Raw genomic sequence first — 17,859 nt, 5'->3', positions numbered from 1 at the left:
CTACCAAGGCGAAACCCGCACTACGGGTTTTACTGTTGCCGCCCGATTTCGCTCCACCCCCGGACCTCTCTGGCTGTAGCAACGCCTTCAAGTCGAAACGAATGCGGTAGACTAAATATCTAAAAAGTATATGAAAAATAATACTAAAGTCTAACATCGGAAATCGGAGAGAAAATAAAAAAAGAGGGGTGCAACACGAGGCCTTCCCAGGAGGTCACCCATCCTAGTACTACTCTCGCCCAAGCAAGCTTAACTTCGGAGTTCTGATGGGATCCGGTGCATTATTGCTGGTATGATCACACCCGCAAGGTTATGCACAATGAATCTACTTTAACCATGTTCGCCCGGCTCCATAAGGTGTGCCACACGCACGGAATTATAGATCTTTTACCACCCGCCGGCTTCTCCGCCGCATCTCCCCCGCTTCCGCCGCACTCATAAAAGAGCCTAGGCCGGGACGCGAGATGATTTAACAATATTAACCGCAAAAACCATTCCACTGGCCGAACAACGCCCCGATCGCCCCTCTACCAAGGCGAAACCCGCACTACGGGTTTTACTGTTGCCGCCCGATTTCGCTCCACCCCCGGACCTCTCTGGCTGTAGCAACGCCTTCAAGTCGAAACGAATGCGGTAGACTAAATATCTAAAAAGTATATGAAAAATAATACTAAAGTCTAACATCGGAAATCGGAGAGAAAATAAAAAAAGAGGGGTGCAACACGAGGCCTTCCCAGGAGGTCACCCATCCTAGTACTACTCTCGCCCAAGCAAGCTTAACTTCGGAGTTCTGATGGGATCCGGTGCATTATTGCTGGTATGATCGCACCCGCAAGGTTATGCACAATGAATCTACTTTAACCATGTTCGCCCGGCTCCATAAGGTGTGCCACACGCACGGAATTATAGATCTTTTACCACCCGCCGGCTTCTCCGCCGCATCTCCCCCGCTTCCGCCGCACTCATAAAAGAGCCTAGGCCGGGACGCGAGATGATTTAACAATATTAACCGCAAAAACCATTCCACTGGCCGAACAACGCCCCGATCGCCCCTCTACCAAGGCGAAACCCGCACTACGGGTTTTACTGTTGCCGCCCGATTTCGCTCCACCCCCGGACCTCTCTGGCTGTAGCAACGCCTTCAAGTCGAAACGAATGCGGTAGACTAAATATCTAAAAAGTATATGAAAAATAATACTAAAGTCTAACATCGGAAATCGGAGAGAAAATAAAAAAAGAGGGGTGCAACACGAGGCCTTCCCAGGAGGTCACCCATCCTAGTACTACTCTCGCCCAAGCAAGCTTAACTTCGGAGTTCTGATGGGATCCGGTGCATTATTGCTGGTATGATCGCACCCGCAAGGTTATGCACAATGAATCTACTTTAACCATGTTCGCCCGGCTCCATAAGGTGTGCCACACGCACGGAATTATAGATCTTTTACCACCCGCCGGCTTCTCCGCCGCATCTCCCCCGCTTCCGCCGCACTCATAAAAGAGCCTAGGCCGGGACGCGAGATGATTTAACAATATTAACCGCAAAAACCATTCCACTGGCCGAACAACGCCCCGATCGCCCCTCTACCAAGGCGAAACCCGCACTACGGGTTTTACTGTTGCCGCCCGATTTCGCTCCACCCCCGGACCTCTCTGGCTGTAGCAACGCCTTCAAGTCGAAACGAATGCGGTAGACTAAATATCTAAAAAGTATATGAAAAATAATACTAAAGTCTAACATCGGAAATCGGAGAGAAAATAAAAAAAGAGGGGTGCAACACGAGGCCTTCCCAGGAGGTCACCCATCCTAGTACTACTCTCGCCCAAGCAAGCTTAACTTCGGAGTTCTGATGGGATCCGGTGCATTATTGCTGGTATGATCGCACCCGCAAGGTTATGCACAATGAATCTACTTTAACCATGTTCGCCCGGCTCCATAAGGTGTTCCACACGCACGGAATTATAGATCTTTTACCACCCGCCGGCTTCTCCGCCGCATCTCCCCCGCTTCCGCCGCACTCATAAAAGAGCCTAGGCCGGGACGCGAGATGATTTAACAATATTAACCGCAAAAACCATTCCACTGGCCGAACAACGCCCCGATCGCCCCTCTACCAAGGCGAAACCCGCACTACGGGTTTTACTGTTGCCAGCCCGATTTCGCTCCACCCCCCGGACCTCTCTGGCTGTAGCAACGCCTTCAAGTCGAAACGAATGCGGTAGACTAAATATCTAAAAAGTATATGAAAAATAATACTAAAGTCTAACATCGGAAATCGGAGAGAAAATAAAAAAAGAGGGGTGCAACACGAGGCCTTCCCAGGAGGTCACCCATCCTAGTACTACTCTCGCCCAAGCAAGCTTAACTTCGGAGTTCTGATGGGATCCGGTGCATTATTGCTGGTATGATCGCACCCGCAAGGTTATGCACAATGAATCTACTTTAACCATGTTCGCCCGGCTCCATAAGGTGTTCCACACGCACGGAATTATAGATCTTTTACCACCCGCCGGCTTCTCCGCCGCATCTCCCCCGCTTCCGCCGCACTCATAAAAGAGCCTAGGCCGGGACGCGAGATGATTTAACAATATTAACCGCAAAAACCATTCCACTGGCCGAACAACGCCCCGATCGCCCCTCTACCAAGGCGAAACCCGCACTACGGGTTTTACTGTTGCCGCCCGATTTCGCTCCACCCCCGGACCTCTCTGGCTGTAGCAACGCCTTCAAGTCGAAACGAATGCGGTAGACTAAATATCTAAAAAGTATATGAAAAATAATACTAAAGTCTAACATCGGAAATCGGAGAGAAAATAAAAAAAGAGGGGTGCAACACGAGGCCTTCCCAGGAGGTCACCCATCCTAGTACTACTCTCGCCCAAGCAAGCTTAACTTCGGAGTTTTGATGGGATCCGGTGCATTATTGCTGGTATGATCGCACCCGCAAGGTTATGCACAATGAATCTACTTTAACCATGTTCGCCCGGCTCCATAAGGTGTTCCACACGCACGGAATTATAGATCTTTTACCACCCCGCCGGCTTCTCCGCCGCATCTCCCCCGCTTCCGCCGCACTCATAAAAGAGCCTAGGCCGGGACGCGAGATGATTTAACAATATTAACCGCAAAAACCATTCCACTGGCCGAACAACGCCCCGATCGCCCCTCTACCAAGGCGAAACCCGCACTACGGGTTTTACTGTTGCCGCCCGATTTCGCTCCACCCCCGGACCTCTCTGGCTGTAGCAACGCCTTCAAGTCGAAACGAATGCGGTAGACTAAATATCTAAAAAGTATATGAAAAATAATACTAAAGTCTAACATCGGAAATCGGAGAGAAAATAAAAAAAGAGGGGTGCAACACGAGGCCTTCCCAGGAGGTCACCCATCCTAGTACTACTCTCGCCCAAGCAAGCTTAACTTCGGAGTTCTGATGGGATCCGGTGCATTATTGCTGGTATGATCGCACCCGCAAGGTTATGCACAATGAATCTACTTTAACCATGTTCGCCCGGCTCCATAAGGTGTTCCACACGCACGGAATTATAGATCTTTTACCACCCGCCGGCTTCTCCGCCGCATCTCCCCCCGCTTCCGCCGCACTCATAAAAAAGCCTAGGCCGGGACGCGAGATGATTTAACAATATTAACCGCAAAAACCATTCCACTGGCCGAACAACGCCCCGATCGCCCCTCTACCAAGGCGAAACCCGCACTACGGGTTTTACTGTTGCCGCCCGATTTCGCTCCACCCCCGGACCTCTCTGGCTGTAGCAACGCCTTCAACTCGAAACGAATGCGGTAGACTAAATATCTAAAAAGTATATGAAAAATAATACTAAAGTCTAACATCGGAAATCGGAGAGAAAATAAAAAAAGAGGGGGTGCAACACGAGGCCTTCCCAGGAGGTCACCCATCCTAGTACTACTCTAGCCCAAGCAAGCTTAACTTCGGAGTTCTGATGGGATCCGGTGCATTATTGCTGGTATGATCGCACCCGCAAGGTTATGCACAATGAATCTACTTTAACCATGTTCGCCCGGCTCCATAAGGTGTTCCACACGCACGGAATTATAGATCTTTTACCACCCGCCGGCTTCTCCGCCGCATCTCCCCCCGCTTCCGCCGCACTCATAAAAGAGCCTAGGCCGGGACGCGAGATGATTTAACAATATTAACCGCAAAAACCATTCCACTGGCCGAACAACGCCCCGATCGCCCCTCTACCAAGGCGAAACCCGCACTACGGGTTTTACTGTTGCCAAGCCCGATTTCGCTCCACCCCCGGACCTCTCTGGCTGTAGCAACGCCTTCAAGTCGAAACGAATGCGGTAGACTAAATATCTAAAAAGTATATGAAAAATAATACTAAAGTCTAACATCGGAAATCGGAGAGAAAATAAAAAAAGAGGGGTGCAACACGAGGCCTTCCCAGGAGGTCACCCATCCTAGTACTACTCTCGCCCAAGCAAGCTTAACTTCGGAGTTCTGATGGGATCCGGTGCATTATTGCTGGTATGATCGCACCCGCAAGGTTATGCACAATGAATCTACTTTAACCATGTTCGCCCGGCTCCATAAGGTGTTCCACACGCACGGAATTATAGATCTTTTACCACCCGCCGGCTTCTCCGCCGCATCTCCCCCGCTTCCGCCGCACTCATAAAAGAGCCTAGGCCGGGACGCGAGATGATTTAACAATATTAACCGCAAAAACCATTCCACTGGCCGAACAACGCCCCGATCGCCCCTCTACCAAGGCGAAACCCGCACTACGGGTTTTACTGTTGCCGCCCGATTTCGCTCCACCCCCCGGACCTCTCTGGCTGTAGCAACGCCTTCAAGTCGAAACGAATGCGGTAGACTAAATATCTAAAAAGTATATGAAAAATAATACTAAAGTCTAACATCGGAAATCGGAGAGAAAATAAAAAAAGAGGGGTGCAACACGAGGCCTTCCCAGGAGGTCACCCATCCTAGTACTACTCTCGCCCAAGCAAGCTTAACTTCGGAGTTCTGATGGGATCCGGTGCATTATTGCTGGTATGATCGCACCCGCAAGGTTATGCACAATGAATCTACTTTAACCATGTTCGCCCGGCTCCATAAGGTGTTCCACACGCACGGAATTATAGATCTTTTACCACCCGCCGGCTTCTCCGCCGCATCTCCCCCGCTTCCGCCGCACTCATAAAAGAGCCTAGGCCGGGACGCGAGATGATTTAACAATATTAACCGCAAAAACCATTCCACTGGCCGAACAACGCCCCGATCGCCCCTCTACCAAGGCGAAACCCGCACTACGGGTTTTACTGTTGCCCCCCCGATTTCGCTCCACCCCCGGACCTCTCTGGCTGTAGCAACGCCTTCAAGTCGAAACGAATGCGGTAGACTAAATATCTAAAAAGTATATGAAAAATAATACTAAAGTCTAACATCGGAAATCGGAGAGAAAATAAAAAAAGAGGGGTGCAACACGAGGCCTTCCCAGGAGGTCACCCATCCTAGTACTACTCTCGCCCAAGCAAGCTTAACTTCGGAGTTCTGATGGGATCCGGTGCATTATTGCTGGTATGATCGCACCCGCAAGGTTATGCACAATGAATCTACTTTAACCATGTTCGCCCGGCTCCATAAGGTGTGCCACACGCACGGAATTATAGATCTTTTACCACCCGCCGGCTTCTCCGCCGCATCTCCCCCGCTTCCGCCGCACTCATAAAAGAGCCTAGGCCGGGACGCGAGATGATTTAACAATATTAACCGCAAAAACCATTCCACTGGCCGAACAACGCCCCGATCGCCCCTCTACCAAGGCGAAACCCGCACTACGGGTTTTACTGTTGCCGCCCGATTTCGCTCCACCCCCGGACCTCTCTGGCTGTAGCAACGCCTTCAAGTCGAAACGAATGCGGTAGACTAAATATCTAAAAAGTATATGAAAAATAATACTAAAGTCTAACATCGGAAATCGGAGAGAAAATAAAAAAAGAGGGGTGCAACACGAGGCCTTCCCAGGAGGTCACCCATCCTAGTACTACTCTCGCCCAAGCAAGCTTAACTTCGGAGTTCTGATGGGATCCGGTGCATTATTGCTGGTATGATCGCACCCGCAAGGTTATGCACAATGAATCTACTTTAACCATGTTCGCCCGGCTCCATAAGGTGTGCCACACGCACGGAATTATAGATCTTTTACCACCCGCCGGCTTCTCCGCCGCATCTCCCCCGCTTCCGCCGCACTCATAAAAGAGCCTAGGCCGGGACGCGAGATGATTTAACAATATTAACCGCAAAAACCATTCCACTGGCCGAACAACGCCCCGATCGCCCCTCTACCAAGGCGAAACCCGCACTACGGGTTTTACTGTTGCCGCCCGATTTCGCTCCACCCCCGGACCTCTCTGGCTGTAGCAACGCCTTCAAGTCGAAACGAATGCGGTAGACTAAATATCTAAAAAGTATATGAAAAATAATACTAAAGTCTAACATCGGAAATCGGAGAGAAAATAAAAAAAGAGGGGTGCAACACGAGGCCTTCCCAGGAGGTCACCCATCCTAGTACTACTCTCGCCCAAGCAAGCTTAACTTCGGAGTTCTGATGGGATCCGGTGCATTATTGCTGGTATGATCGCACCCGCAAGGTTATGCACAATGAATCTACTTTAACCATGTTCGCCCGGCTCCATAAGGTGTTCCACACGCACGGAATTATAGATCTTTTACCACCCGCCGGCTTCTCCGCCGCATCTCCCCCGCTTCCGCCGCACTCATAAAAGAGCCTAGGCCGGGACGCGAGATGATTTAACAATATTAACCGCAAAAACCATTCCACTGGCCGAACAACGCCCCGATCGCCCCTCTACCAAGGCGAAACCCGCACTACGGGTTTTACTGTTGCCGCCCGATTTCGCTCCACCCCCGGACCTCTCTGGCTGTAGCAACGCCTTCAAGTCGAAACGAATGCGGTAGACTAAATATCTAAAAAGTATATGAAAAATAATACTAAAGTCTAACATCGGAAATCGGAGAGAAAATAAAAAAAGAGGGGTGCAACACGAGGCCTTCCCAGGAGGTCACCCATCCTAGTACTACTCTCGCCCAAGCAAGCTTAACTTCGGAGTTCTGATGGGATCCGGTGCATTATTGCTGGTATGATCGCACCCGCAAGGTTATGCACAATGAATCTACTTTAACCATGTTCGCCCGGCTCCATAAGGTGTTCCACACGCACGGAATTATAGATCTTTTACCACCCGCCGGCTTCTCCGCCGCATCTCCCCCGCTTCCGCCGCACTCATAAAAGAGCCTAGGCCGGGACGCGAGATGATTTAACAATATTAACCGCAAAAACCATTCCACTGGCCGAACAACGCCCCGATCGCCCCTCTACCAAGGCGAAACCCGCACTACGGGTTTTACTGTTGCCGCCCGATTTCGCTCCACCCCCGGACCTCTCTGGCTGTAGCAACGCCTTCAAGTCGAAACGAATGCGGTAGACTAAATATCTAAAAAGTAAATGAAAAATAATACTAAAGTCTAACATCGGAAATCGGAGAGAAAATAAAAAAAGAGGGGTGCAACACGAGACCTTCCCAAGAGGTCACCCATCCTAGTACTACTCTCGCCCAAGCAAGCTTAACTTCGGAGTTCTGATGGGATCCGGTGCATTATTGCTGGTATGATCGCACCCGCAAGGTTATGCACAATGAATCTACTTTAACCATGTTCGCCCGGCTCCATAAGGTGTGCCACACGCACGGAATTATAGATCTTTTACCACCCGCCGGCTTCTCCGCCGCATCTCCCCCGCTTCCGCCGCACTCATAAAAGAGCCTAGGCCGGGACGCGAGATGATTTAACAATATTAACCGCAAAAACCATTCCACTGGCCGAACAACGCCCCGATCGCCCCTCTACCAAGGCGAAACCCGCACTACGGGTTTTACTGTTGCCGCCCGATTTCGCTCCACCCCCGGACCTCTCTGGCTGTAGCAACGCCTTCAAGTCGAAACGAATGCGGTAGACTAAATATCTAAAAAGTATATGAAAAATAATACTAAAGTCTAACATCGGAAATCGGAGAGAAAATAAAAAAAGAGGGGTGCAACACGAGGCCTTCCCAGGAGGTCACCCATCCTAGTACTACTCTCGCCCAAGCAAGCTTAACTTCGGAGTTCTGATGGGATCCGGTGCATTATTGCTGGTATGATCGCACCCGCAAGGTTATGCACAATGAATCTACTTTAACCATGTTCGCCCGGCTCCATAAGGTGTTCCACACGCACGGAATTATAGATCTTTTACCACCCGCCGGCTTCTCCGCCGCATCTCCCCCGCTTCCGCCGCACTCATAAAAGAGCCTAGGCCGGGACGCGAGATGATTTAACAATATTAACCGCAAAAACCATTCCACTGGCCGAACAACGCCCCGATCGCCCCTCTACCAAGGCGAAACCCGCACTACGGGTTTTACTGTTGCCGCCCGATTTCGCTCCACCCCCGGACCTCTCTGGCTGTAGCAACGCCTTCAAGTCGAAACGAATGCGGTAGACTAAATATCTAAAAAGTATATGAAAAATAATACTAAAGTCTAACATCGGAAATCGGAGAGAAAATAAAAAAAGAGGGGTGCAACACGAGACCTTCCCAGGAGGTCACCCATCCTAGTACTACTCTCGCCCAAGCAAGCTTAACTTCGGAGTTCTGATGGGATCCGGTGCATTATTGCTGGTATGATCGCACCCGCAAGGTTATGCACAATGAATCTACTTTAACCATGTTCGCCCGGCTCCATAAGGTGTTCCACACGCACGGAATTATAGATCTTTTACCACCCGCCGGCTTCTCCGCCGCATCTCCCCCGCTTCCGCCGCACTCATAAAAGAGCCTAGGCCGGGACGCGAGATGATTTAACAATATTAACCGCAAAAACCATTCCACTGGCCGAACAACGCCCCGATCGCCCCTCTACCAAGGCGAAACCCGCACTACGGGTTTTACTGTTGCCGCCCGATTTCGCTCCACCCCCGGACCTCTCTGGCTGTAGCAACGCCTTCAAGTCGAAACGAATGCGGTAGACTAAATATCTAAAAAGTATATGAAAAATAATACTAAAGTCTAACATCGGAAATCGGAGAGAAAATAAAAAAAGAGGGGTGCAACACGAGACCTTCCCAGGAGGTAACCCATCCTAGTACTACTCTCGCCCAAGCAAGCTTAACTTCGGAGTTCTGATGGGATCCGGTGCATTATTGCTGGTATGATCGCACCCGCAAGGTTATGCACAATGAATCTACTTTAACCATGTTCGCCCGGCTCCATAAGGTGTGCCACACGCACGGAATTATAGATCTTTTACCACCCGCCGGCTTCTCCGCCGCATCTCCCCCGCTTCCGCCGCACTCATAAAAGAGCCTAGGCCGGGACGCGAGATGATTTAACAATATTAACCGCAAAAACCATTCCACTGGCCGAACAACGCCCCGATCGCCCCTCTACCAAGGCGAAACCCGCACTACGGGTTTTACTGTTGCCGCCCGATTTCGCTCCACCCCCGGACCTCTCTGGCTGTAGCAACGCCTTCAAGTCGAAACGAATGCGGTAGACTAAATATCTAAAAAGTATATGAAAAATAATACTAAAGTCTAACATCGGAAATCGGAGAGAAAATAAAAAAAGAGGGGTGCAACACGAGGCCTTCCCAGGAGGTCACCCATCCTAGTACTACTCTCGCCCAAGCAAGCTTAACTTCGGAGTTCTGATGGGATCCGGTGCATTATTGCTGGTATGATCGCACCCGCAGGGTTATGCACAATGAATCTACTTTAACCATGTTCGCCCGGCTCCATAAGGTGTTCCACACGCACGGAATTATAGATCTTTTACCACCCGCCGGCTTCTCCGCCGCATCTCCCCCGCTTCCGCCGCACTCATAAAAGAGCCTAGGCCGGGACGCGAGATGATTTAACAATATTAACCGCAAAAACCATTCCACTGGCCGAACAACGCCCCGATCGCCCCTCTACCAAGGCGAAACCCGCACTACGGGTTTTACTGTTGCCGCCCGATTTCGCTCCACCCCCGGACCTCTCTGGCTGTAGCAACGCCTTCAAGTCGAAACGAATGCGGTAGACTAAATATCTAAAAAGTATATGAAAAATAATACTAAAGTCTAACATCGGAAATCGGAGAGAAAATAAAAAAAGAGGGGTGCAACACGAGACCTTCCCAAGAGGTCACCCATCCTAGTACTACTCTCGCCCAAGCAAGCTTAACTTCGGAGTTCTGATGGGATCCGGTGCATTATTGCTGGTATGATCGCACCCGCAAGGTTATGCACAATGAATCTACTTTAACCATGTTCGCCCGGCTCCATAAGGTGTGCCACACGCACGGAATTATAGATCTTTTACCACCCGCCGGCTTCTCCGCCGCATCTCCCCCGCTTCCGCCGCACTCATAAAAGAGCCTAGGCCGGGACGCGAGATGATTTAACAATATTAACCGCAAAAACCATTCCACTGGCCGAACAACGCCCCGATCGCCCCTCTACCAAGGCGAAACCCGCACTACGGGTTTTACTGTTGCCGCCCGATTTCGCTCCACCCCCGGACCTCTCTGGCTGTAGCAACGCCTTCAAGTCGAAACGAATGCGGTAGACTAAATATCTAAAAAGTATATGAAAAATAATACTAAAGTCTAACATCGGAAATCGGAGAGAAAATAAAAAAAGAGGGGTGCAACACGAGGCCTTCCCAGGAGGTCACCCATCCTAGTACTACTCTCGCCCAAGCAAGCTTAACTTCGGAGTTCTGATGGGATCCGGTGCATTATTGCTGGTATGATCGCACCCGCAAGGTTATGCACAATGAATCTACTTTAACCATGTTCGCCCGGCTCCATAAGGTGTTCCACACGCACGGAATTATAGATCTTTTACCACCCGCCGGCTTCTCCGCCGCATCTCCCCCGCTTCCGCCGCACTCATAAAAGAGCCTAGGCCGGGACGCGAGATGATTTAACAATATTAACCGCAAAAACCATTCCACTGGCCGAACAACGCCCCGATCGCCCCTCTACCAAGGCGAAACCCGCACTACGGGTTTTACTGTTGCCGCCCGATTTCGCTCCACCCCCGGACCTCTCTGGCTGTAGCAACGCCTTCAAGTCGAAACGAATGCGGTAGACTAAATATCTAAAAAGTATATGAAAAATAATACTAAAGTCTAACATCGGAAATCGGAGAGAAAATAAAAAAAGAGGGGTGCAACACGAGACCTTCCCAGGAGGTCACCCATCCTAGTACTACTCTCGCCCAAGCAAGCTTAACTTCGGAGTTCTGATGGGATCCGGTGCATTATTGCTGGTATGATCGCACCCGCAAGGTTATGCACAATGAATCTACTTTAACCATGTTCGCCCGGCTCCATAAGGTGTTCCACACGCACGGAATTATAGATCTTTTACCACCCGCCGGCTTCTCCGCCGCATCTCCCCCGCTTCCGCCGCACTCATAAAAGAGCCTAGGCCGGGACGCGAGATGATTTAACAATATTAACCGCAAAAACCATTCCACTGGCCGAACAACGCCCCGATCGCCGCTCTACCAAGGCGAAACCCGCACTACGGGTTTTACTGTTGCCGCCCGATTTCGCTCCACCCCCGGACCTCTCTGGCTGTAGCAACGCCTTCAAGTCGAAACGAATGCGGTAGACTAAATATCTAAAAAGTATATGAAAAATAATACTAAAGTCTAACATCGGAAATCGGAGAGAAAATAAAAAAAGAGGGGTGCAACACGAGACCTTCCCAGGAGGTCACCCATCCTAGTACTACTCTCGCCCAAGCAAGCTTAACTTCGGAGTTCTGATGGGATCCGGTGCATTATTGCTGGTATGATCGCACCCGCAAGGTTATGCACAATGAATCTACTTTAACCATGTTCGCCCGGCTCCATAAGGTGTGCCACACGCACGGAATTATAGATCTTTTACCACCCGCCGGCTTCTCCGCCGCATCTCCCCCGCTTCCGCCGCACTCATAAAAGAGCCTAGGCCGGGACGCGAGATGATTTAACAATATTAACCGCAAAAACCATTCCACTGGCCGAACAACGCCCCGATCGCCCCTCTACCAAGGCGAAACCCGCACTACGGGTTTTACTGTTGCCGCCCGATTTCGCTCCACCCCCGGACCTCTCTGGCTGTAGCAACGCCTTCAAGTCGAAACGAATGCGGTAGACTAAATATCTAAAAAGTATATGAAAAATAAAACTAAAGTCTAACATCGGAAATCGGAGAGAAAATAAAAAAAGAGGGGTGCAACACGAGGCCTTCCCAGGAGGTCACCCATCCTAGTACTACTCTCGCCCAAGCAAGCTTAACTTCGGAGTTCTGATGGGATCCGGTGCATTATTGCTGGTATGATCGCACCCGCAAGGTTATGCACAATGAACCTACTTTAACCATGTTCGCCCGGCTCCATAAGGTGTTCCACACGCACGGAATTATAGATCTTTTACCACCCGCCGGCTTCTCCGCCGCATCTCCCCCGCTTCCGCCGCACTCATAAAAGAGCCTAGGCCGGGACGCGAGATGATTTAACAATATTAACCGCAAAAACCATTCCACTGGCCGAACAACGCCCCGATCGCCCCTCTACCAAGGCGAAACCCGCACTACGGGTTTTACTGTTGCTGCCCGATTTCGCTCCACCCCCGGACCTCTCTGGCTGTAGCAACGCCTTCAAGTCGAAACGAATGCGGTAGACTAAATATCTAAAAAGTATATGAAAAATAATACTAAAGTCTAACATCGGAAATCGGAGAGAAAATAAAAAAAGAGGGGTGCAACACGAGGCCTTCCCAGGAGGTCACCCATCCTAGTACTACTCTCGCCCAAGCAAGCTTAACTTCGGAGTTCTGATGGGATCCGGTGCATTATTGCTGGTATGATCGCACCCGCAAGGTTATGCACAATGAATCTACTTTAACCATGTTCGCCCGGCTCCATAAGGTGTTCCACACGCACGGAATTATAGATCTTTTACCACCCGCCGGCTTCTCCGCCGCATCTCCCCCGCTTCCGCCGCACTCATAAAAGAGCCTAGGCCGGGACGCGAGATGATTTAACAATATTAACCGCAAAAACCATTCCACTGGCCGAACAACGCCCCGATCGCCCCTCTACCAAGGCGAAACCCGCACTACGGGTTTTACTGTTGCCGCCCGATTTCGCTCCACCCCCGGACCTCTCTGGCTGTAGCAACGCCTTCAAGTCGAAACGAATGCGGTAGACTAAATATCTAAAAAGTATATGAAAAATAATACTAAAGTCTAACATCGGAAATCGGAGAGAAAATAAAAAAAGAGGGGTGCAACACGAGACCTTCCCAGGAGGTCACCCATCCTAGTACTACTCTCGCCCAAGCAAGCTTAACTTCGGAGTTCTGATGGGATCCGGTGCATTATTGCTGGTATGATCGCACCCGCAAGGTTATGCACAATGAATCTACTTTAACCATGTTCGCCCGGCTCCATAAGGTGTGCCACACGCACGGAATTATAGATCTTTTACCACCCGCCGGCTTCTCCGCCGCATCTCCCCCGCTTCCGCCGCACTCATAAAAGAGCCTAGGCCGGGACGCGAGATGATTTAACAATATTAACCGCAAAAACCATTCCACTGGCCGAACAACGCCCCGATCGCCCCTCTACCAAGGCGAAACCCGCACTACGGGTTTTACTGTTGCCGCCCGATTTCGCTCCACCCCCGGACCTCTCTGGCTGTAGCAACGCCTTCAAGTCGAAACGAATGCGGTAGACTAAATATCTAAAAAGTATATGAAAAATAATACTAAAGTCTAACATCGGAAATCGGAGAGAAAATAAAAAAAGAGGGGTGCAACACGAGGCCTTCCCAGGAGGTCACCCATCCTAGTACTACTCTCGCCCAAGCAAGCTTAACTTCGGAGTTCTGATGGGATCCGGTGCATTATTGCTGGTATGATCGCACCCGCAAGGTTATGCACAATGAATCTACTTTAACCATGTTCGCCCGGCTCCATAAGGTGTGCCACACGCACGGAATTATAGATCTTTTACCACCCGCCGGCTTCTCCGCCGCATCTCCCCCGCTTCCGCCGCACTCATAAAAGAGCCTAGGCCGGGACGCGAGATGATTTAACAATATTAACCGCAAAAACCATTCCACTGGCCGAACAACGCCCCGATCGCCCCTCTACCAAGGCGAAACCCGCACTACGGGTTTTACTGTTGCCGCCCGATTTCGCTCCACCCCCAGACCTCTCTGGCTGTAGCAACGCCTTCAAGTCGAAACGAATGCGGTAGACTAAATATCTAAAAAGTATATGAAAAATAATACTAAAGTCTAACATCGGAAATCGGAGAGAAAATAAAAAAAGAGGGGTGCAACACGAGGCCTTCCCAGGAGGTCACCCATCCTAGTACTACTCTCGCCCAAGCAAGCTTAACTTCGGAGTTCTGATGGGATCCGGTGCATTATTGCTGGTATGATCGCACCCGCAAGGTTATGCACAATGAATCTACTTTAACCATGTTCGCCCGGCTCCATAAGGTGTTCCACACGCACGGAATTATAGATCTTTTACCACCCGCCGGCTTCTCCGCCGCATCTCCCCCGCTTCCGCCGCACTCATAAAAGAGCCTAGGCCGGGACGCGAGATGATTTAACAATATTAACCGCAAAAACCATTCCACTGGCCGAACAACGCCCCGATCGCCCCTCTACCAAGGCGAAACCCGCACTACGGGTTTTACTGTTGCCGCCCGATTTCGCTCCACCCCCGGACCTCTCTGGCTGTAGCAACGCCTTCAAGTCGAAACGAATGCGGTAGACTAAATATCTAAAAAGTATATGAAAAATAATACTAAAGTCTAACATCGGAAATCGGAGAGAAAATAAAAAAAGAGGGGTGCAACACGAGGCCTTCCCAGGAGGTCACCCATCCTAGTACTACTCTCGCCCAAGCAAGCTTAACTTCGGAGTTCTGATGGGATCCGGTGCATTATTGCTGGTATGATCGCACCCGCAAGGTTATGCACAATGAATCTACTTTAACCATGTTCGCCCGGCTCCATAAGGTGTGCCACACGCACGGAATTATAGATCTTTTACCACCCGCCGGCTTCTCCGCCGCATCTCCCCCGCTTCCGCCGCACTCATAAAAGAGCCTAGGCCGGGACGCGAGATGATTTAACAATATTAACCGCAAAAACCATTCCACTGGCCGAACAACGCCCCGATCGCCCCTCTACCAAGGCGAAACCCGCACTACGGGTTTTACTGTTGCCGCCCGATTTCGCTCCACCCCCGGACCTCTCTGGCTGTAGCAACGCCTTCAAGTCGAAACGAATGCGGTAGACTAAATATCTAAAAAGTATATGAAAAATAATACTAAAGTCTAACATCGGAAATCGGAGAGAAAATAAAAAAAGAGGGGTGCAACACGAGGCCTTCCCAGGAGGTCACCCATCCTAGTACTACTCTCGCCCAAGCAAGCTTAACTTCGGAGTTCTGATGGGATCCGGTGCATTATTGCTGGTATGATCGCACCCGCAAGGTTATGCACAATGAATCTACTTTAACCATGTTCGCCCGGCTCCATAAGGTGTTCCACACGCACGGAATTATAGATCTTTTACCACCCGCCGGCTTCTCCGCCGCATCTCCCCCGCTTCCGCCGCACTCATAAAAGAGCCTAGGCCGGGACGCGAGATGATTTAACAATATTAACCGCAAAAACCATTCCACTGGCCGAACAACGCCCCGATCGCCCCTCTACCAAGGCGAAACCCGCACTACGGGTTTTACTGTTGCCGCCCGATTTCGCTCCACCCCCGGACCTCTCTGGCTGTAGCAACGCCTTCAAGTCGAAACGAATGCGGTAGACTAAATATCTAAAAAGTATATGAAAAATAATACTAAAGTCTAACATCGGAAATCGGAGAGAAAATAAAAAAAGAGGGGTGCAACACGAGGCCTTCCCAGGAGGTCACCCATCCTAGTACTACTCTCGCCCAAGCAAGCTTAACTTCGGAGTTCTGATGGGATCCGGTGCATTATTGCTGGTATGATCGCACCCGCAAGGTTATGCACAATGAATCTACTTTAACCATGTTCGCCCGGCTCCATAAGGTGTGCCACACGCACGGAATTATAGATCTTTTACCACCCGCCGGCTTCTCCGCCGCATCTCCCCCGCTTCCGCCGCACTCATAAAAGAGCCTAGGCCGGGACGCGAGATGATTTAACAATATTAACCGCAAAAACCATTCCACTGGCCGAACAACGCCCCGATCGCCCCTCTACCAAGGCGAAACCCGCACTACGGGTTTTACTGTTGCCGCCCGATTTCGCTCCACCCCCGGACCTCTCTGGCTGTAGCAACGCCTTCAAGTCGAAACGAATGCGGTAGACTAAATATCTAAAAAGTATATGAAAAATAATACTAAAGTCTAACATCGGAAATCGGAGAGAAAATAAAAAAAGAGGGGTGCAACACGAGGCCTTCCCAGGAGGTCACCCATCCTAGTACTACTCTCGCCCAAGCAAGCTTAACTTCGGAGTTCTGATGGGATCCGGTGCATTATTGCTGGTATGATCGCACCCGCAAGGTTATGCACAATGAATCTACTTTAACCATGTTCGCCCGGCTCCATAAGGTGTTCCACACGCACGGAATTATAGATCTTTTACCACCCGCCGGCTTCTCCGCCGCATCTCCCCCGCTTCCGCCGCACTCATAAAAGAGCCTAGGCCGGGACGCGAGATGATTTAACAATATTAACCGCAAAAACCATTCCACTGGCCGAACAACGCCCCGATCGCCCCTCTACCAAGGCGAAACCCGCACTACGGGTTTTACTGTTGCCGCCCGATTTCGCTCCACCCCCGGACCTCTCTGGCTGTAGCAACGCCTTCAAGTCGAAACGAATGCGGTAGACTAAATATCTAAAAAGTATATGAAAAATAATACTAAAGTCTAACATCGGAAATCGGAGAGAAAATAAAAAAAGAGGGGTGCAACACGAGGCCTTCCCAGGAGGTCACCCATCCTAGTACTACTCTCGCCCAAGCAAGCTTAACTTCGGAGTTCTGATGGGATCCGGTGCATTATTGCTGGTATGATCGCACCCGCAAGGTTATGCAAAATGAATCTACTTTAACCATGTTCGCCCGGCTCCATAAGGTGTTCCATACGCACGGAATTATAGATCTTTTACCACCCGCCGGCTTCTCCGCCGCATCTCCCCCGCTTCCGCCGCACTCATAAAAGAGCCTAGGCCGGGACGCGAGATGATTTAACAATATTAACCGCAAAAACCATTCCACTGGCCGAACAACGCCCCGATCGCCCCTCTACCAAGGCGAAACCCGCACTACGGGTTTTACTGTTGCCGCCCGATTTCGCTCCAACCCCGGACCTCTCTGGCTGTAGCAACGCCTTGAAGTCGAAACGAATGCGGTAGACTAAATATCTAAAAAGTAAATGAAAAATAATACTAAAGTCTAACATCGGAAATCGGAGAGAAAATAAAAAAAGAGGGGTGCAACACGAGACCTTCCCAAGAGGTCACCCATCCTAGTACTACTCTCGCCCAAGCAAGCTTAACTTCGGAGTTCTGATGGGATCCGGTGCATTATTGCTGGTATGATCGCACCCGCAAGGTTATGCACAATGAATCTACTTTAACCATGTTCGCCCGGCTCCATAAGGTGTGCCACACGCACGGAATTATAGATCTTTTACCACCCGCCGGCTTCTCCGCCGCATCTCCCCCGCTTCCGCCGCACTCATAAAAGAGCCTAGGCCGGGA

The 17,859-nt window shown here is 50.5% G+C and overlaps 34 non-coding genes across 34 annotated transcripts; all 34 read right to left on the bottom strand.

Moving 5' to 3' along the window:
• Positions 1-185: 185 nt before the first annotated feature.
• On the bottom strand, positions 186-304 carry LOC126805210 (5S ribosomal RNA). The gene has a single exon (XR_007673903.1). It is a non-coding gene; the product is annotated as a 5S ribosomal RNA (ribosomal RNA).
• A 408-nt stretch (positions 305-712) lies between these two features.
• LOC126805157 (5S ribosomal RNA) lies at positions 713-831 on the bottom strand. The gene has a single exon (XR_007673853.1). It is a non-coding gene; the product is annotated as a 5S ribosomal RNA (ribosomal RNA).
• Positions 832-1,239: 408 nt separating this feature from the next.
• LOC126805156 (5S ribosomal RNA) lies at positions 1,240-1,358 on the bottom strand. Its single transcript, XR_007673852.1, has one exon. It is a non-coding gene; the product is annotated as a 5S ribosomal RNA (ribosomal RNA).
• A 408-nt stretch (positions 1,359-1,766) lies between these two features.
• On the bottom strand, positions 1,767-1,885 carry LOC126805155 (5S ribosomal RNA). The gene has a single exon (XR_007673851.1). It is a non-coding gene; the product is annotated as a 5S ribosomal RNA (ribosomal RNA).
• A 410-nt stretch (positions 1,886-2,295) lies between these two features.
• Positions 2,296-2,414, bottom strand: LOC126805153 (5S ribosomal RNA). The gene has a single exon (XR_007673849.1). It is a non-coding gene; the product is annotated as a 5S ribosomal RNA (ribosomal RNA).
• Positions 2,415-2,822: 408 nt separating this feature from the next.
• Positions 2,823-2,941, bottom strand: LOC126805248 (5S ribosomal RNA). Its single transcript, XR_007673939.1, has one exon. It is a non-coding gene; the product is annotated as a 5S ribosomal RNA (ribosomal RNA).
• Positions 2,942-3,350: 409 nt separating this feature from the next.
• On the bottom strand, positions 3,351-3,469 carry LOC126805152 (5S ribosomal RNA). Its single transcript, XR_007673848.1, has one exon. It is a non-coding gene; the product is annotated as a 5S ribosomal RNA (ribosomal RNA).
• A 410-nt stretch (positions 3,470-3,879) lies between these two features.
• On the bottom strand, positions 3,880-3,998 carry LOC126805245 (5S ribosomal RNA). The gene has a single exon (XR_007673936.1). It is a non-coding gene; the product is annotated as a 5S ribosomal RNA (ribosomal RNA).
• A 411-nt stretch (positions 3,999-4,409) lies between these two features.
• Positions 4,410-4,528, bottom strand: LOC126805151 (5S ribosomal RNA). The gene has a single exon (XR_007673847.1). It is a non-coding gene; the product is annotated as a 5S ribosomal RNA (ribosomal RNA).
• Positions 4,529-4,937: 409 nt separating this feature from the next.
• Positions 4,938-5,056, bottom strand: LOC126805150 (5S ribosomal RNA). Its single transcript, XR_007673846.1, has one exon. It is a non-coding gene; the product is annotated as a 5S ribosomal RNA (ribosomal RNA).
• Positions 5,057-5,465: 409 nt separating this feature from the next.
• LOC126805149 (5S ribosomal RNA) lies at positions 5,466-5,584 on the bottom strand. Its single transcript, XR_007673845.1, has one exon. It is a non-coding gene; the product is annotated as a 5S ribosomal RNA (ribosomal RNA).
• Positions 5,585-5,992: 408 nt separating this feature from the next.
• LOC126805148 (5S ribosomal RNA) lies at positions 5,993-6,111 on the bottom strand. The gene has a single exon (XR_007673844.1). It is a non-coding gene; the product is annotated as a 5S ribosomal RNA (ribosomal RNA).
• Positions 6,112-6,519: 408 nt separating this feature from the next.
• LOC126805147 (5S ribosomal RNA) lies at positions 6,520-6,638 on the bottom strand. Its single transcript, XR_007673843.1, has one exon. It is a non-coding gene; the product is annotated as a 5S ribosomal RNA (ribosomal RNA).
• Positions 6,639-7,046: 408 nt separating this feature from the next.
• LOC126805146 (5S ribosomal RNA) lies at positions 7,047-7,165 on the bottom strand. The gene has a single exon (XR_007673842.1). It is a non-coding gene; the product is annotated as a 5S ribosomal RNA (ribosomal RNA).
• A 408-nt stretch (positions 7,166-7,573) lies between these two features.
• LOC126805202 (5S ribosomal RNA) lies at positions 7,574-7,692 on the bottom strand. Its single transcript, XR_007673895.1, has one exon. It is a non-coding gene; the product is annotated as a 5S ribosomal RNA (ribosomal RNA).
• Positions 7,693-8,100: 408 nt separating this feature from the next.
• LOC126805145 (5S ribosomal RNA) lies at positions 8,101-8,219 on the bottom strand. The gene has a single exon (XR_007673841.1). It is a non-coding gene; the product is annotated as a 5S ribosomal RNA (ribosomal RNA).
• Positions 8,220-8,627: 408 nt separating this feature from the next.
• Positions 8,628-8,746, bottom strand: LOC126805362 (5S ribosomal RNA). Its single transcript, XR_007674033.1, has one exon. It is a non-coding gene; the product is annotated as a 5S ribosomal RNA (ribosomal RNA).
• A 408-nt stretch (positions 8,747-9,154) lies between these two features.
• On the bottom strand, positions 9,155-9,273 carry LOC126805209 (5S ribosomal RNA). Its single transcript, XR_007673902.1, has one exon. It is a non-coding gene; the product is annotated as a 5S ribosomal RNA (ribosomal RNA).
• A 408-nt stretch (positions 9,274-9,681) lies between these two features.
• LOC126805144 (5S ribosomal RNA) lies at positions 9,682-9,800 on the bottom strand. The gene has a single exon (XR_007673840.1). It is a non-coding gene; the product is annotated as a 5S ribosomal RNA (ribosomal RNA).
• A 408-nt stretch (positions 9,801-10,208) lies between these two features.
• Positions 10,209-10,327, bottom strand: LOC126805200 (5S ribosomal RNA). Its single transcript, XR_007673893.1, has one exon. It is a non-coding gene; the product is annotated as a 5S ribosomal RNA (ribosomal RNA).
• Positions 10,328-10,735: 408 nt separating this feature from the next.
• Positions 10,736-10,854, bottom strand: LOC126805142 (5S ribosomal RNA). Its single transcript, XR_007673838.1, has one exon. It is a non-coding gene; the product is annotated as a 5S ribosomal RNA (ribosomal RNA).
• A 408-nt stretch (positions 10,855-11,262) lies between these two features.
• Positions 11,263-11,381, bottom strand: LOC126805351 (5S ribosomal RNA). Its single transcript, XR_007674022.1, has one exon. It is a non-coding gene; the product is annotated as a 5S ribosomal RNA (ribosomal RNA).
• Positions 11,382-11,789: 408 nt separating this feature from the next.
• LOC126805339 (5S ribosomal RNA) lies at positions 11,790-11,908 on the bottom strand. The gene has a single exon (XR_007674011.1). It is a non-coding gene; the product is annotated as a 5S ribosomal RNA (ribosomal RNA).
• A 408-nt stretch (positions 11,909-12,316) lies between these two features.
• LOC126805141 (5S ribosomal RNA) lies at positions 12,317-12,435 on the bottom strand. Its single transcript, XR_007673837.1, has one exon. It is a non-coding gene; the product is annotated as a 5S ribosomal RNA (ribosomal RNA).
• A 408-nt stretch (positions 12,436-12,843) lies between these two features.
• On the bottom strand, positions 12,844-12,962 carry LOC126805140 (5S ribosomal RNA). The gene has a single exon (XR_007673836.1). It is a non-coding gene; the product is annotated as a 5S ribosomal RNA (ribosomal RNA).
• Positions 12,963-13,370: 408 nt separating this feature from the next.
• On the bottom strand, positions 13,371-13,489 carry LOC126805328 (5S ribosomal RNA). Its single transcript, XR_007674000.1, has one exon. It is a non-coding gene; the product is annotated as a 5S ribosomal RNA (ribosomal RNA).
• A 408-nt stretch (positions 13,490-13,897) lies between these two features.
• Positions 13,898-14,016, bottom strand: LOC126805139 (5S ribosomal RNA). Its single transcript, XR_007673835.1, has one exon. It is a non-coding gene; the product is annotated as a 5S ribosomal RNA (ribosomal RNA).
• A 408-nt stretch (positions 14,017-14,424) lies between these two features.
• Positions 14,425-14,543, bottom strand: LOC126805138 (5S ribosomal RNA). Its single transcript, XR_007673834.1, has one exon. It is a non-coding gene; the product is annotated as a 5S ribosomal RNA (ribosomal RNA).
• A 408-nt stretch (positions 14,544-14,951) lies between these two features.
• On the bottom strand, positions 14,952-15,070 carry LOC126805464 (5S ribosomal RNA). The gene has a single exon (XR_007674130.1). It is a non-coding gene; the product is annotated as a 5S ribosomal RNA (ribosomal RNA).
• Positions 15,071-15,478: 408 nt separating this feature from the next.
• On the bottom strand, positions 15,479-15,597 carry LOC126805463 (5S ribosomal RNA). The gene has a single exon (XR_007674129.1). It is a non-coding gene; the product is annotated as a 5S ribosomal RNA (ribosomal RNA).
• A 408-nt stretch (positions 15,598-16,005) lies between these two features.
• Positions 16,006-16,124, bottom strand: LOC126805462 (5S ribosomal RNA). The gene has a single exon (XR_007674128.1). It is a non-coding gene; the product is annotated as a 5S ribosomal RNA (ribosomal RNA).
• Positions 16,125-16,532: 408 nt separating this feature from the next.
• LOC126805461 (5S ribosomal RNA) lies at positions 16,533-16,651 on the bottom strand. The gene has a single exon (XR_007674127.1). It is a non-coding gene; the product is annotated as a 5S ribosomal RNA (ribosomal RNA).
• Positions 16,652-17,059: 408 nt separating this feature from the next.
• LOC126805460 (5S ribosomal RNA) lies at positions 17,060-17,178 on the bottom strand. Its single transcript, XR_007674126.1, has one exon. It is a non-coding gene; the product is annotated as a 5S ribosomal RNA (ribosomal RNA).
• A 408-nt stretch (positions 17,179-17,586) lies between these two features.
• On the bottom strand, positions 17,587-17,705 carry LOC126805199 (5S ribosomal RNA). The gene has a single exon (XR_007673892.1). It is a non-coding gene; the product is annotated as a 5S ribosomal RNA (ribosomal RNA).
• Between the last annotated feature and the right edge of the window lie 154 nt (positions 17,706-17,859).

This window comes from Argentina anserina, chromosome 1 (assembly GCF_933775445.1).
Source record: "Argentina anserina chromosome 1, drPotAnse1.1, whole genome shotgun sequence".
Lineage (NCBI taxonomy): Eukaryota > Viridiplantae > Streptophyta > Magnoliopsida > Rosales > Rosaceae > Argentina > Argentina anserina.
This window is presented reverse-complemented; position numbering and strand designations above follow the sequence as displayed.